The sequence below is a fragment of the Lithobates pipiens genome, unplaced genomic scaffold (assembly GCF_037356315.1).
Source record: "Lithobates pipiens isolate NorthernLeopardFrog02 unplaced genomic scaffold, aLitPip1_a1.2 Scaffold_3, whole genome shotgun sequence".
NCBI classification, from domain to species: domain Eukaryota; kingdom Metazoa; phylum Chordata; class Amphibia; order Anura; family Ranidae; genus Lithobates; species Lithobates pipiens.
This window is the reverse complement of record NW_027507790.1, coordinates 252,637,667-252,655,656: the sequence shown is the minus strand read 5'-3', so window position 1 is coordinate 252,655,656 and position 17,990 is coordinate 252,637,667. Positions and strand designations below refer to the sequence as shown.

Here is a 17,990-nt window from a genome sequence, read left to right as displayed (position 1 = left end):
AAAGGACATGAAGAGGCACAATAATGTTGGCAGAGGTCGATCCGACACGCTTCGTCTGCTTTTCTTTATTCATAGAGTTTCTTCACATTGATGTCACTTACCTTATCGATGTTTTTGACATTTCTCTCATATTATTCATTGATACCAGGACCTTTTGAATTCTATTATTCATAATTTGTCTCACTTTATTTAATATTTACACACTTTTAAATTTTTTTTTATAAATTTTGTCAGTTGGAGGACTATTTTTATACTCGTGTGTTTAAACTGATCACAATATATATTGTCATTTTTTATATATTGAAAATTTTATCCCTTGAGAAAGTCACATGACCTATGACAACACGTCGTGAGGAGCCAGTGATGTCACGTCCGAGTGTTTGTTTATGCTGAACACACTGTATGTGCAGTGAGGAGGAAAGCTTTGTTCGTTATACTGACCCTTCAATACGTGGTATACATTAAGGCAAAATGTGAGTGTGTATACTTTGTATTAAGAGGAGGCAATCATTGTAATAGCAATCTTGCACAATGATGATATTAAAATTGTTTTGAGAAATTCAACTCATCCTGGAGAGGTTGGATTGCTTTTGGAGATATTAAAGTAAAACGGCTTGCACTGTGTCCTCAGTACACCCACAGGCTGGATTACCATAAGGATCTTGTGTCTGAAAACTTCTGGAAGGTGAGCAGGCTGTTGAGGTGGTGGTGACTTTTTCTGCACTTTTTTCATTGTTTTTATTTCATCTTTTCAATTTTATTTTTTTTGTATGATCACGGTCTAAGGACTTTTTATTATAGTTTGTTTTATTGCAGTATTTTGTGGGATTATGGACAATCAGATGTGGATATACATTTTTGTCACTGTGGAATAGATTATAGGTTCTAGCGCACATTTAACCAATTAATTTGGGAATGGGAAATCAATTTTGGTGATCCCGGGGTCAAGTTAATTAGGCCCCTTTTACACTGGGGCAGTGCGGGCGTCGGCAATAAATGCCGCTATTTTTAGCGGCGCTTTACCGTCGTTTTAGCGGCGGTATGTGGCCGCTAGTGGGCGGTTTTAACCATCACTAGTGGCCAAAAAAGAGTTAAAACCGCCTGCAAATCGCCGCTGCAGCGGCCCTTTGCAGGCGGTATAGCGGTGAACGGTACAGCCACGCTGCCCCATTGATTTCAATGGGTAGAAGTGGTTTAGTGTATTCACAGCTCCAAAGATGCGAAGATGCGGCTTTTTTTCACCGTCCTGCCAGCGCACCGCTCCAGTGTGAAAGCCCTCCGGCACACTGGAGTGAAAGGGGCCTTTTTTTTTTTTTTTTTTAACAGGCGCTACACAGGCGCTATTTTTAGCGATGTAGCACATGAAAACCGCCCCAGTGTGAAAGAGGCCTTAGTGTATGTTTCAGCGAAAAAAAAAAAAAACAGTACATCTCTACAATACCTGTAGAGGTCTTAGCATAATCCATGGTTTACCCTTGCAAAAGAAGGAAACTACTTGTTGATCTGCTGGTAATCCAGTGAGCTCCTATCTTCTGTGACCTGCCCAGCTGCTCCCTGCTGGGCTACAGAACTCATTACACTCGCCTTGTCTCTATAATATCAAGGGGATGTGTTATATAGTCCAGCAGAGACGTAGTCAGGCAGACGGACAATGCTGCTTGGGATTTCGGTGCAGCAGAGGCACCAGGGTTGTTGGTTCACTGCAAGAAGTTAGGAGCTCACTGGATTTCTGACAGATTAACAGCTAGTCTTCTATGCTTGCCGTGTTTTTAAAATATGAGGAAAAGTTCATGTATTGCAGAGAACGGAGTTTTACTCTAGACATACACTTAAAGTGGAACTTTAGACTGAGGAGTTAAATTTGGCGGACAGGTAGGATTTTTAATGCAGAAGAGGCATGCTTCGTCTCTTCTGCATTAAAGCTACTTGTGGGAGTGGGAGCAGCGGAAGTTACATTTTTGGGTGGAACTCTGATTTAAGGAGTGTCTTTATGGGAATATTTGATCGTTCTTCCAGAATTGCATTTGTGAGGTCAGGAACTGATGTTGGACAAGAAAGCCTGGCTAGCAGTCTCTTCTCTAATTCATCCCAAATGTGTTCTATTGGGTTGAGGTCAGGACTCCATGCACGCCAGTCAAGATCTTCAACCCTAAATTCGCTCATCCATGTCTTTATGGACCTTGCTTTGTGCACTGGTCCAAATCACTTGAGGTGGGGGGGGGGGGGGGCAGGGGTGATTATGGTGTGGGATTTATTTTTTTGCAGGGGTTGGGCTTGGCCCCTTAGTTCCAGTGAATGGAACTCTTACACCCCTTTCGCACCAGGGCGTTTTGCAGGCGCTATAGCTTTAGAAATCGCGCCTGCAATCCGCCCTTAAGAAGCTGCATCATTGTGTGTAGTGTGAAAGCCCCGAGGGCTTTCACACTACAGCGGTGCGCTGGCAGGACGTTAGAAAAAAGTCCTGCCAGCAGCTTCTTTGGAGCGGTGAAGGAGCGGTGAAGGAGCGGTGTGTTTACCGCTCCTCCACCGCTGTTCCCCATTGAAATCAATGGGGCAGCGCTGTAATGCCGCCGGCAAAACGATTGCGGCGTATTGCCGGCGGTTTTAACCCTTTCGCGCCCGCTAGCGGGGGGTAAAAGCGCCCCGCTAGCGGCTGAAATGCGCCGTAAATCCGGCGGTAAAACGCCACAAAACATAGCAGCGTTTTACCGCCGAAGCAAAGGGCAATGTGGTGTGAAAAGGGTCTAAAGGCGTCAGCATACCAAGACATTTTCATGCTCCCAACTTTGTGGGACAGTTTGGGGATGAACCTTTCCTGTTCCAACATGACTGCTCACCAGTACACAAAGCAAGGTCCATAAGGACATGGATGAGCGAGTTTGGGGGGCGGAGGAACCTGACTGGCTTGTTCAGAGTTCTGACCTCAACCCGATATAACACCTCTGGGATGAATTAGAGTGGAAACTGCAAGCCAGATCTAGTCCAACATCAGTGCCTGACCTCACAAATGCGCTTCTGGAAGAATGGTCAAACATTCCCATAGACACACTCCTAAACCTTGTGGACAGCCTTCCCAGAAGAGTTGAAGCTGTTATAGCTGCAAAGGGTGGGCCAACTCAATATTGAACCCTACGGACTAAGACTGGGATGCCATTAAAGTTCATGTGCGTGTAAAGACAGGTGTCCCAATACTTTTGGCAATATTGTGTATGTAAAAATATACCATACCTGGAACTCTTCTTTGCAAAAAAATAAATAAAAATAGCTATCCTGGTCCTTGTTCAGGCACTTCCTGTTATAGGGTGACAACGCTCTGTCCATCTTCCAACTGTGTTCCTTATATAAGTGAGTAAGGAACCAAATGAGCACAGAGCGGTGCATATCTATTAGATTGTAAGCTCTTCTGAGCAGGGCCCTCTTAATCCTCTTGTATTTTATTGTATTATAACTGTATTGTCTGCTTTTTATATTTTAAAGCGCTGCGTAAATTGTTGGCGCTATATAAATCCTGTATAATAATAATAATAATAATAATATACCTTGCTGGGAGGGAGAGCTATGAAGAGGCCCTGAATGGATAGGTGTCAGTGTCTTATAAACTTTCTGAAGGTTTATAAATATCCCATCCTTAACAGGCCTTTAGGACAGTAAATACAACGCTGGTAATATGGGCAACCCAGCAGGACATGAGTGGATTAGGTGGATTACGAATGACAGAGATTTCCCAACTGATCCCTCATTGTGCGAGGTGCTTACCTTTATCCCAGTCAGTGAATGTGCAGAGAAAACAGCAGCAAGGGGAGCCGTCCTAGTCCATCCTGCAGCTCAGAGAGAGGAGGTTTTCTACCCGGTGTCTGGCATATCTGAAAAACAACACATTTATTATTATAATATATATATATATATAAAAATAGTAAATGTGATATACTTTCCTCTTTACTAATGCTAGCAGCATACAGAATAAAAATAGTCAATGCTGACGGAGAAGGTGAAAGTGGCTGTAAAAGCTCAAGGTTCTTTACCGCCATACCGCTACGCATTAAAGGGGTTGTAAAGTAAAATTTTTTATTTTTTTAAAATAACAAACATGTCATACTTACCTCCACTGTGCAGCTCGTTTTGCACAGAGTGGCCCCGAACCTGCTCTTCTGGGGTCCCTCGGCGGCTGTCTCTGCTTCCTCTCGCAGGTGCTTCTCACGTTAATGCGAGCTCCCTCGCATTGGTGAGAAGCACTGCGGGCGCGCTCCCGTGATACAGCCGGCGGCTATAGCCGCTCGCTGTATCACAAGGCCCCGCCCCCCGGCGCGCTGCGTCATTGGATGTGATTGACAGCAGCGCGAGCCAATGGCTGCGCTGCTTTCAATCCATCCACTCCAGCCAATCAGCGGCCAGGCTGAGCGGCGAAGAGGACGGCGGGGGGCGAGCGCGGGATTTTCGAGGGGTCAGGTAAGTAAAACGGGGGGACTGGGGGCGCCGGCAGTGTGAGATGTTTTTTCACCTTAATGCATAGAATGCATTAAGGTGAAAAAACATTTACCTTTACAACCCCTTTAAGGTTAAAAGGAACTTCTGTGTGCAGCAGCACCCCCCTAATACTTACCCGAGCTCCATCTCAATCCAACCATGTGCACAAGCACAGTGGCTCTCCTCGGGTCTCTCTCTTCTCACTGGCTGAGACAGCAGCAGGGCCATTGGCTCCCACTACTGTCAATCGCAGCCAGTGAGCCAATAAGGAAAGAGCAGAGGGCAAGGCCAAACCGCACTTCGGGTAAGATTGGACACACAGAGCAGGAGTGAGCCTGCTCAGGTGCCGATATAGCAAGCTGCTTGCTGCGGGGGCACTTGGGAGAAGGGAGGGGCCAGGAGCACCGGTGGGGGACCCGAGAAGAGGAGGATCCGGGCTGCTCTGTGCAAAACCATTACACAGAGCCGGTAAATATAACTTTTTTTTTTTTTTAACCACTTTCTGACTGAACCATTTTGCAGGCCAATGACCAGACCACTTTTTGCGATTCGGCACTGCATCGCTTTAACTGACAATTGCGCGGTCGTGCGACGTGGCTCCCAAACAAAATTGACGTCCTTTTTTCCCACAAATAGAGCTTTCTTTTGGTGGTATTTGATCACCTCTGCAGTTTTTATTTTTTGCACTATAAAACAAAAAAAGAGTGACAATTTCGGGCACAGTCACGCTGTACGCGGCCAGCGCACGCCTGCTACCACTGCCTCTTAAAGGGGACATACAGGTACACCCATTTTGCCCACCGCTGCCATTGAGCCGACGTATATTGGCGTGCAGCGGTCAGCAAGTGGTTAATATCACTTGAAGATCCACTTAAGGCCCCTTTTACACTGGGGCGCTCAGCGCACTGGCGATTTACCATCGTTTTAGCGGCACTGATTGGCCGCTAGCAGGACAGTTTTAACTTTTAGCTGCAGTGGCGCTTTGCAGGCGGGTTTGGAGTGCTGCCCCATTGTTTTCTATGGGAAGGGGCACTTTAGGCGCAGTAAATACACCGCTCCTACAGCGCTCCAAAAGATGCGGCTTGCAGGACTTTTTTGACCATACTGCAACCGCACCGCTCCAGTGTGAAAGCCCTCAGGGCTTCCACATTGGAGTGCACTGAGCGGCTCTTTCAGGGCGCTTTGCAGGCGCTATTTTTAGCACTTTAGCGCCTGCAAAGCGCCTCAGTGTGAAAGAGGCCTAAGGCTAGGTTCACACCGTAGCGATGCGGGAACGCCGCGAATCCGCTGCGTTTTCCCGCATCGCATGCCTCCCGCCGGCAGTTCACACTGCCCTATGCGGACTGCTGGGAGTGTCAATGAAATCTTAATGACACCCCCAGATCAGTCCGCATATCGCAGTGCGATCTGCAAACTCGGACAGGAATCGGATCGCATGGTGTGAACACCCATGCGATCCGATTCTGCTGTGGACCAAAAAAAGGGTCCCGTGCGAGTTTGCGGCGGGTGCGATGCGAATTCAGCCATACTATCTGTATGGCTGAACTCGCATCGCTACAGAGATCGGATGTGATTTGCACTGCAGTGCGGTGCGAATCACATCCGGGTCTCCCACCCGCAGCGGTGTGAACCCAGCCTAAAAGAGAAGTTTGTTCTTTTTCTTTGTTTCATACTTACCTAGGTGGATGCAGCATCAGTCCTGTTGCTGTATCTGTCCCCACTGCGCCTCTATACTGACTACTGAGCGATCGAACATTGCTGATAGCTTGGTTCTCTCCGCTCCCTCAGAGAGCAACTGTCAATTTTACTGGGACATATGTTTTTACTGTGTGGGGACACTAGGCCGTGATTAGTGTGTAAAAAACAGCTCATACTCACTGATCACCGGCCAGCTGCAGAGATCCACTTCCCTTCTCCTCACTGACAAGCTCCGTGTGAGGAGAAGGAGAGCCGATCGCTTAGCAAACGGGTCTCTATTTTACATCACATGATGGCTGTGATTGGACACAGCCATCATGTGATCAGGAGGGCCAATCACAGAGCCCTCCTGCCGATCAGAGATGCGCCATGTCCGGGTGACGTGAACGGCCACGCGTTCCCACTACTTCTGGGTGGACATTCAGGAGCGGACACTCAGAAGGAGGAAGCGCACTCCCGGCCGTTTACGTGCAGTGACCCGGGTGAGAAGTGGTTACTTTAATTGGCAATTGCTCTGTCACGCAACACTGTGCCCAAATAACAGTTGTCTTTTGGTGGCATTTGATCATAGAAAACATGATTACACCACACAATGGAGCGATCAGCGATGTTTGATCACTCCGTTCACAGCCTTAGAGCAGGTGGCGGGACAGATGCATCGACCCAATGGTGCATCCAATTAGGCAAGTACGATTGCTAACAAAAAAAAACACACAACCTACACTTATTTTTTAACGCAAATACACGGTGTGAGCGGGTCCTATGCCGCCATCTTTACTTTTGTTGTTCCTGTGTATATATAGCAGCCAGAGGCACTATACATGAAACATGGTTTCCTTAGAATGTAAGGAGATGACACAATGGTATGGCGGCGGGCATGCTGGGAATGTGGTGGCGTTCTGCTGTACAGCTGGAACTTCCGTCCTTCATAGTGGAGAGGCGATGCCGTCGCTGAGATGAATGGATCGCATACCGGCATGCATTCCATTCCGGAACGCGCATTTATCTACCTGCACAGAGAACAGCTGAGGCTTTGTCCTCATTGTCTGCCTGTAGAAGAATCTCAGGCACAGCTGCTGCGATTGTCGTATTGTTTGCTGGAACATGCAGATAAGATGCGTGTCCTTCTAATCTGCCGCCTGCGTACTTCTACCAATCAGCACTGATGGAGGCTGCCACAAAGACTAACAGGGCTCTCTATACATGTCAGATATGGAACACCAATAACAAAAATGGAACCGATAACATTCATATATTTAACTACTTTCAGACCGGACCATTTTGCTGGATTAAGACCAGAGCACTTTTTATGCGATTCGGCACTGCCTCGCATTAACTGACAATTGCGCGGTCGTTCGACGTGGCTCCCAAACAAAATTGATGTCCTACTTTTCCCACAAATAGAGCTTTCTTTTGGTGGTATTTGATAACCTCTGTTTTTTTTTTTGCTCTAAAAACTAAAAAAAAGCGTCAATTTTGTAAAAAAAAAAAAAAAAATAAAAAAAAAAAAAAAAACATTTTTTACTTTTTGCTATAATAAATATCCCCCAAATTTTTTTTCCCCTCAGTTTAGGCCGAAGCGTATTCTTCTACATATTTTCGGTAAAAAAACCTCAATAAGCGATTATTGATTGGTTTGTGCAAAAGTTATAGCATTTACAAAATAGGGGATAGTTTTATGGAATTTTTATAAATTTTTTTTTTTTTTACTAGTATTGGCGGCGATCAGCGATTTTTTTTCCCCAATAATTTATTTTTTTTTCATAAAGATTTTATTTAGTATACAGAAAACAGATGAAATTTCACATCAACAGACATGGCATCCGTTTGTTGGCAGATATTAAAGATTCTCACTACCAGCAAGAATTAGGCCCCTTTCACACTGACGATCCGTTCAGGCCTGCCTGTCAATTTTTCAGGCGGACCTGAACGGATGCTCCATAGACCTCTATGGAGCGTCGGATGTCAGCGGTGACATGTCCGCTGACATCCGACCCGCTCCGAAAAAGTGTGACGGAGGAAAAGCAATTTTTCCATCCGTCTGCGGATCGGGTGACGACGGACACTGCGGCCCATCGCCATCCGATCTCCCATTGGGGAGAGCGGCGCTGTGACAGGTCTGTCCCTGCGCAGTGTGCGGAGACGGACCTGTCATCTCCCTGCTCAGCGAGGATCGACGGAGTGTCACTGCCACATCACCAGCCATCCCATTAAAGTGAATGGGGCTGTAGGTGGGCCAACAGCGGGTAAGAGGAGCCGCTGCGGGACAGAGATGACAGTTACTCTTTAAAAATTATGATTTAAAATCGAGTTGATTTAAATCAAGCCTTTTTACTAGTGATTTAAATCAAATCCACCCTGGTATGTGGGCACCTAGCCACCCTTCTCCTGCTCACTCCTGAGATGGACTAGGGCAGTGGTTCTCAACCTTAGTCCTCAAGTAACCCCAACAGGCCATGTTTCCAGATTTTCCTTTATCTTGCACAGGTGATTTATATCAGAGGCAATGGCTTGGTATTCTCGACAGCTATTTTATCCAAGAAAAAAATCCTAAATCATGGCCTGTTGGGGGTACTTGAGGAGTGAGGATGAGAAGCACTGGACTATGGGATGTGCAGAGTAAGTAAAAGTAGTACACACACAACTATCGTGTACCGCACATTCCAAACAAATGGAAGTGAGAGGGAAAAGTACAGGCGTGGGCCATTTTCACACTTTCCATTATGTCTCTTGTTTTTGACTTTTTCTTCTGAAAGCGCACCAGAAATGCAGCATGCAGGACACTGCGTTGCAATCGGAAAGCAGCCGTGTGAATGCAGCCCAGGTAAAGCAGAGGTCCACTCGTTTTTCAGTTTATTAAAAGTCAGCAGCTACATAAAGTGTAGCTCCTGACTTTTAATAAACAGACACTCACCCATCACACGGTCCAGCGATGCGGCTGCCCAAAGGACCGTTCCCCTCTCCGGCATTATTACTGTGGGCACCCAGCTGGGACAGCTTGCAGGTTTCACAGCGGGGTGCGCACTGCCCATGTCTCGCTGCGCTGTTCTGAGTGGCGAGCAATCTTCTGTGAAGTAGGGGATAGTTTTATGGCATTTTTATAAAAAAAAAAAAAATATATAACATTTTAATTAACCACTTCCCACCTGGCCTATAGCAGAAAGGTGGACGGGCAGTGGTTCAGTCGTCCTGACTGGGCGCCATATGACGTTCTGCAGGATAACAGCCAATGCGTGCCCATGGGGGAGCGCATTGCGGCGATCGGTGGTGCGGTGTGTCAGTCTGACACGCCGCTACACCGATCTCGGTAAAGAGCCTCCAGCCGTGTCAATCACATCTGATCATGATGTAAACAAGAAGAGCTGGTAATCGGCTTTTCCTCACTCGCGTCTGACAGACGTGAGTAGAGGAGAGCCAATCGGCGGCTCTCCTGGTGGGGCGGGGTTTGCACTGATTGTTTAACTGTGCAGCCCCCCTTGGATGCCCACACTGGACCACCAGGGAAGGCCCCAGCATGTGGATAGCCAGGTACATCCCACATGGCCATCCACATGTGAAAATTATTGCCCAACATATGCCAATCAGTGCACACAAATGGGCACTTACTGGCACAAAAAAAAAAACAGCGATGCCCAGCAATGCCACCTATCAGTGTCCATCAGAGCCACCCATCCGTGCTGCCTATCAGAGCCACCCATAAGTAACCATGAGTGCTGCCTACAAGTGCCCATCAGTGCCGCATACCAGTGCCACCCCTAAGTATCCATCAGTGCCACCTATCAGTGCTGCCTCATCAGTGCGTGTCAGTGCAGCCATATCAGTGCCCATCTTTGAAGAAGAAGAAAACTTAATTATTTACAAAAAAAATGTAACAGAAACAAAAACTTTTTTTCCCCCAACATTTTCGGTCTTTCTTTGTTGCGCAAAAAATAAAAATTGCAGAGGTCATCAAATAGCACCAAAAGAAAGCTCTTATTAGTGGGAACAAAATGATAAAAAATGTGTTTGTTTGGGTACAGTGTAGCATGACCGCGCAATTGTCATTCAATTTGCGACAGAGCTGAAAGCTGAAAATTGGCTTGGGCAGGAAGATGTATAACTGCCTGGCATTGAAGTGGTTAATAATGGTGATGATCTGCGATTTTTAATCGGACACAAACGCTTTTGGCACTATTTTGGGACCATTGTCATTTATACAGCGATCAGTGCTATAAAAATGCACTGATTACTGTGTAAATGACACTGTCAGTGAAGGGGTTAAACACCGGAGGGCGATGAAGGGGTTAAGCGTGTCCTAGGGAGTGATTTTAACTGTGGGGGGCATGCGCTACTAGTCACATGACAGTGATCACCGCTCTCAATGACAGGGAGCAATGATCTGTCATATCACAAGACAGAATGGGTAAATGCCTTGTTTACATAGGAACTTCCCCGTTCTAACGCCCCATGACGCGATCACCGGGAGTCACACTGTGCGCGTGCCTGCTATCCCCGGCTCTTAAAGGGGCCGTTCAGGTACGCCCATTTGCCCACCGCTGCCATTGTGCCGCCGTATATTGGCATACCGCGAGTGGTTAATGTGTCATGTCAGGGGGTTAAAGATTCCTTAAAGCTGGAGTTCCACTTTTGGGTAGTACTCCGCTTTAACATGTTAATTTTGAAAGTTTTCAGTATCTTAACCACTTGCCTACTGGGCACTTTTACCCCCTTCCTGCCCTGGCTTTTTTTTCCATCTTTCAGCGCTGTCACACTTTGCATGGCAATTGTGCAGTCATGCAACACTGTACCCATATGATATTTTTATCTTTTTTTTCACACAGCTTTCTTTTGGTGGTATTTAATCACCTCTGGGTTGTGTGTGTATAATATATATATATATATATATATATATATATATATATATATATATATAATTATATATATATATATATATATATAATTATATATATATATATATATATATATATATATATATATATATATATATATATATATATATAATTATTTTTTTTTTTTTTTTTTGATGGGGACAAAGAAAATAAGGCCAAAAATTGACAAAAAAAATAAATTTCTTCGTTTCGGTTATAACATTTTATTCTTAAGCAAAACCTGTACACTCTGTATGTGATTTGAAGCTAGGACGGAGGTTCACCTTCCAGCAGGACAATGACCCCAAACACACTGCAAGGGGAAACATGTAAATGTGTTGGAATGGCCTAGTCAAAGCCCAGACCTCAATCCTATAGAAAACCTGTGGTCAGACTGCTGTTCACAAGCGCAAACTATCCAACTTGAAGGAGCTGGAGCAGTTTTGCAAGGAGGAATGGGCAAAAACCTCAGTGGCAGAGATTATCCAAAGCGACAGAGCTGTGATAGCCGCAAAAGGTGTATCTACAATGTATTGCCTTTAGGGGGGTGAATAGTTATGCAGATTGACTTTTTCTCTTATTTTGTTCTATTTTTTGTTTGCTTCACAATAAAAAATTAATTAAACATTCAGAGTTGTGGGCATGTTCTGTAAATTAAATGATGCAAATCCTCAAACAATCCATGTTAATTCCAGGTTGTGAGGCAACAAAACACAAAAAATGCCAAGGGGGTGAATACTTTGGCAAAGCACCGTCGCAGTCTTGTGACTTCTATCAGTGTCTGGTTAACGGTTGTAGGATGTGTTTTCATTCTCCTCTGACTGTCCCATGAGGCAGCATGACTCCTGACCCTTTGTCTGCACAGTGCCGATTGGCTCCATGCTGATCACATGCACCCTCCCAAGGAAGAAAAAAAAGCAATACACACCAAACTGAGCATGTGTATGTAGCTTGTCCCCAAGACTCTGTTCTATCATGAGATGGATTGGGGGCTGTGGAAGAAGGGGAGGATCAGAGAAGACAGGATCAAACAGCCTTTTTACACAAAGCAGAGGATTAACCCCTTAGGGTCAATAGTGGGTATAACAAGCATGCTTTATTACATATACAGACCGATTTTACTGTTGTGGGTTTCATAACACCATATTGAGCAGATATAGCAATGGTATAGTAACAGGAGTAAAAGGGGAAAAAATAAGAAAAGTACACTTTAAATGCACAGGTGGGGGTAAAGTTACAACAGGCTAGACATAACAAGCATGACTTTCACAAAACCCATCCTCACTTAGGGTTCCAGGAATGGAGCTGCACGCTTACTGCCCTCCAAGGTATGTCAGGAATTCCTTCTATGTCGGCGGTCTGATCCTGTGCAAGCCAGACAAATTCTAAGGCTTCAAGACGTGTCCTGTACAACGCGGCCATAGAACTATACAGTGAGCACGCCGGGGCGGATCGAACGGAGAGCGAGATTTATCCTAAAACCCGTGTGATTATTTTGAAATAGACTTACAGAAAAAAATAAAATAAAAGAAGGTTAAATACACGCGAGTACATTTAGCTGAACAGTGTAAAAAAAAAAAAAAAAAAAAATGGTTAATAAAAAATTAAATAAATAATAAATTAATTAGCTGAAGTTTGGGTGAGGCTTTTTGACAGTTCCACTGATCCATCTTGGACCAATGCAAGTAAGTATATACCATACCTGACGGATTCCCGCGGAGAGTCACTCTCGTGCAGATTGGCTGTCCTGCTGCATGGGTACTATTCACAGAAGTCCTTACATTCTTATCAATAGATGGAAGGTGTTCTCTGATTGGACGAAGTGGAAAGCAAGTCTTCGTATTGAATGTACTACTGGAAGACTTGCCCTCAGGTGGGAAATATGGACGCTACCACTGGTGACCTGCCCTCGGGTAGGAAATGTGGAAGCTACTACTGGTTACCTGCTCTCAGAATGGAAATATGGACGCTACCACTGGTGACGTGCCCTCAGGTAGGAAATGTGGAAGCTACCACTAAGTTACTTGCCCTCAGGTAGGAAATGTGGAAGCTACTACTGATGACTTGCCCTCAGGTGTACTAAGCCACCAAACTGTGCATTACTTACTACTGACCTCTGCACTTTCTGAATGCCACCCAATGGCAAAATGAGTGACCCCCTGTATTCGCTATGCAGCAGGGCAGCTGCGGAACCCAGACGCTAGCAGAGGTTTGGGTTTAGAAGAAGCTGAAAACTGCAATCATCAATGGTATCTTAGAGAAGCTTATAGAAGGGTCTGCGCCAAGGTTGCCTGGGAACACATTCCAGATTAAACGATGACGAGCATTCTGTGCAGGTCACAGATACATAATAGAGCCATCATAAGTGACCACTCCGCTCCGTCTAATCACTGATCTTATTAATCAGAATACGGAGACTGTCCAATGCTCGCTTTATGTGCTTTGTGTTTTATACTAGTTGTAAACCCAATCACTAAAATCACACAAATAGACCAGAACATGTTCATGTCATTTCAACAGACATCATCAAGATTTTGAAATCTGCAGATTTCATTAAAATAATTCCTGGTGATCCTGCCATGAAAACCTTTGTGCAGGGACTTCCTGTCTCCCCAACAAATCTTCTGCATGGTCACCCTCTTACACAGGCTTCTGATGAAAATCACAAATGGCCATTCCAACATACATTACACAGGCAAGCTTCATTGTTGTCACTATATGATAACATAGACAAGAAGTGGATGCAAAGAGGCGGAAGAAGATCAACAGCATTGAGATAGACAAGGGATGGAAAAAGAGAAAAGCAAATGACCTAGGATGGTCTGTGCCTACCCATCAAGGCATTTTCATATTTGCATTCCTTCTGGGAGCCAGCACTTTGCTTGCATCAAAGCTAAGGGCACAAGAGAAGAGTACTGAGGCAAGGTGCTTTCATGTTTTCGGGAAGCTTTCTACAGCATCCTGCTGGCCCCTCCCACCAACCATGATCTGCCTGTGTCCTGTCACATTGTGTCCCCCATCAGATAGTGTCCGCTGTGTACTGCGCATGAGCAGTACACAGGACACACAGATTCCGAAAATAGCCGAACATGAACGGCGCCTGCGCCGCGAGTCCAGTTTCTAGCCCCAACAGCCAAGTGGACATAGAGTTGGAATAAAAAGAGCCGAGCACAGCGAGGCCGTGCCCGACCGTGGCAAGTGAAGCGAGCCCGCGAGGGGGCCCTCTAATATTTGCAGCCCTATATCCACTTGGATGGTGGGGCTAGCACCTCCACTCATGGCGCAGGCGCCGTTCATCTTCGGAGATTTTCTGAATCTCCTTCTGCTCCGTGCTGCGCCAGCGCAGTACGGGGCGGAAACTATTCGATGGATGGACGCTATATGTCAGAACACCTGCACTACATAGAGAATCCCAGAGGTCCAATGATGAGGTCACTGGGTCTAAAATCAGCTATGTAAAAAAAACAAAAAGTTTTTTTTTATGAAAAAAAAAAAAGTCATTAGCATGTGGGAGGAAGGAAACAAAAAGGCAAAATATTATCAGATTAAACTTCAGCTTAAATTTTTTCCTTTCACGCACTTTAGCGTCTTCTACAGTGGTAGAGATTGCACTATGCAGTTGTTGTGCGTCTATAGTGCAGATGTTTTAAAAGACGTATCAAGGACAATGGGGCTGATAGAAAGACCTGGAGGTGGCAGGCGGACATTTTATCCTGTCTTGTGAATACAGAGCAGCGAAGTGAAGCGCCATCGCTGCCAGCGTGAACAGCCGTCTGCCCGGCCAGCTGCCAGAGTCAGGACTCAAAACAAAAGAGTTCATGGACGCCACACGTGAGGAGACAGAAGCTGGCAGGACACCAAACAGCCAGGCATAGATTTATATTTCTTTTTTTAACAAGGAATGAGAACTTCAGGGGATGAAACACAAGTCCCAGCAGACCACATCCAAATATAAAAAAAAACATATACCATTGCCAGTCTACCACATCCCTGAAAAAATCCCAGTGGTAAGATGTGGCAAGCTCATAGAGACTTATCCAAAGTGACTTGGAGCTGTGATAGGAGCAAAAGGTGGCTCTACAAAGTATTGACTTTAGGGGGGTGAATAGTTATGCACATTGACTTTTTCTGTTATTTTGTCCTATTTGTTGTTTGTTTCACAATAAAAAAAAACATATTCAGAGTTGTGGGCATGTTCTGTAAATTAAATGATGCAAATCCTCAAACAATCCATGTTAATTCCAGGTTGTGAGGCAACAAAACACAGAAAATGCAAAGGGGGGGAATACTTTTGCAAGGCACTGTATCTACATTTGATTGAGTTTACAAGTTATTTTTAGGATGGGGGTGATCCTTTTTCCAACTCAGCGATTTCATTTTTTTTATTATTATTTAAAAAGTACTCGCATAGCGCCGTCAATTTACGCAGCGCTTTACATATACATTGTGCATTCACATCAGTCCCTACCCTCAAGGAGCTTACCATCTAAGGTCCCTAAGGCTGGATTTACAACTAAGCATTTTTTGTGCTTTTTGCAGATTTGCACTACAGAACGTGTTCCATAGGAAACCATGTTAAATGGACTGTAGTCCAAATCTGCAAAATGTAAAAAGCACTAAAAATGCATAGGTGTGAATCCAGCCTAACTCACATTCATATACTGGGCCAATTTAGACAGAAGCCAATTAACCTACCAGCATGTCATTGGAGTGTGGAAGAAAATACATTTTTTTTAATTTTTTCCTGACATGTTGGAGTTAGATCTTTCACTTGGATGTTATAAGTTGCACTAGTAAATACAGCTGGATAAAACAAAAAGTGTCGGTCTTCATTTTAGGCTGCAAAGCAACAAAATGCAATTTTAAAAGGGGGCGATTCCTTTCTATACCCACTCTAGAGGAGACTGCAAAAATGGCAGAGGGACTCGATCAGTCCGCTAGTGTAAAAGTGGCCTTAAAGTGATTGTAAAAGTCTATTTTTTTCTCTTAAAATAACAAACATGTTAAACTTACCTGCTCTGTGCAGTTGGTTTTGCACAACACAGCCCGGGTCCTCCTCTTCTCGGGTCCCTCTTCGCTGCTCCTGGCCCCTCCCTCCTGTCGAGTGCCCCCACAGCAAGCAGCTTGGCATCAGGGCACCCGAGCCAAGTCACAGCACTGTGTGCCCATTCAGACACAGAGCCCCAGTTCAGCCCTGCCCCCTCTCTGTCTCCCAATTGGCCAACTGACTTTCATTAACAGCAGCGGGAGCCAACGGTGCCACTGCTGTGGCTCAGCCAATCAGGGGGAGAGTCCCGGACAGCCGAGGGACTCGTTGACATCGCTGGAGATGGGGCTCAGCATTAGGGGGTGTTGGAGGGCGGCTGCTGCAAGCAGAAGGTTTAGAATGCATTAAGATAAAAAAAAAAACCTTCTGACTTTACAACCACTTTAAAGTTTAGGTCAAGCCAAATACATTTTGTTATTTTAGTATACAATGGGATATTAAAAGAACCTCTGTGTTTTTACAGCAATCTGTGGCTCCATTACATAGATGTATTCACTTGTCCTAAAAAAAAAAAAAAAAAAAATCACCAAACAGGAAGTGAAGGGAAATCTGCAGAGGCAGAAGTAAAAATCTGACAGGGGCTCTAAATTCACCTAAAAAAAGATAAGAACCCCTGAGGAAAATAATTTTTATTTACCTGTGCTGTTGAGGACTTTCCCTCACTTCCTGTCTGGTAAAACATTGCCAGCAGGACAGGAAGCAAGGAGAACTTTCTATAACAGAACCTTGGATAAATCTCATGTTCTTACTGCAGAAACTTTTGGATTGACCTAAAGTGACATTCTTTTTTTTGCCTGCTGCTCCATGGACATGCTCTCAATACAATCCCCCCCCCCCCCCCCAGACTGCTGATAGACTTGTCACAGCTGGTGTGCTCTCCATCTGGGTCCAACAATTTCTCATTCACTCCTGCCTCTTCGACGTGGCCTTGGGTCACGTGGCCCAGGCAGTCAGACAGCAGCCAGAGGGACCCACCACACCAGCCGACGGGTATGCATTTCAATGGCAGGCAACAGATGTTCCAGTTTGCTGTAAGAAGCACAAATTCCTGATTTCCATCTTCCACATCGGCTTTAATACAACCCTGACTCCATCACTGCGCCCCTCCTTTAGACAGGTACACTTTGGTTCTCCCACCTAGAAGTCCCCCCCCCCCCCCCCAGACTATGAAACATGAACCCTGTTTCAGCTAATGGGCCAGAAACATTTACAGAGGTTTAAACAGAGAAGACCATCGTATTTGATGTGACTGCAGACACAGCCATCCGCCGGCCTGGTTACACCGGCATCCCTCCCCATGCAATCTGCTGCTTGTCCCTCTATAGAGCGTCTGTCAGACGGCCAGAGCTCAACTGTGACAGCATTATTGTATGTACAAAGCACAGCTCGGGGGGCTTTCATCTGGATAATGAGCGAGTGCCCTGACACGCCGTGACACTTGCAGACTGCGACGGGCGTCAGGGGGGCCTCCCAGATGCCCACCCAGGCGACACTCACTCTGTTCTCATCCCAGACAAAACAGAACGGGAAGCCCGTTACAGAACCACATAAAGCCGGGGCATAATGGGAAAAGATCTTTTTTTAAATGGAATATGTAGCCTTTTTTTAGAGATTTTTCAGCTTACAATAAATCATATCAACAAGTTACCTTCTTAAAATAAAAAAAATAAAAAAAATGTATGTATGTATATAATATATATATATATATATATAAATAATAATAAAAATACATAAATTGTACTGAAATTAGAGCTGCATTAATCGTCAAGAATCGTTATCGCAATTTATATCCCTGTTGCGATCTTAACAAAAGTGTTTTCACGATTCTGTCTATGCAAAGAATTCTCTCTGCTCTTCTGAAGCCACAGCCATCAAAAGAAAGGAAGAGAAAAACCCGTCAGTCTGCCAAGAAT

General features: G+C 45.1%; 1 protein-coding gene across 2 annotated transcripts in view; it reads right to left on the bottom strand.

Moving 5' to 3' along the window:
• Window positions 1–17,990, bottom strand: part of CTIF (cap binding complex dependent translation initiation factor) — a 361,752-nt gene that overhangs the window by 311,137 nt on the left and 32,625 nt on the right. For both annotated transcript variants that reach the window (XM_077463042.1, XM_077463043.1), the window contains exon 2: window positions 3,757–3,863. The gene's annotated coding sequence lies outside the window, so the exon portion shown is untranslated. The remainder of the gene's footprint in view (window positions 1–3,756; window positions 3,864–17,990) is intronic.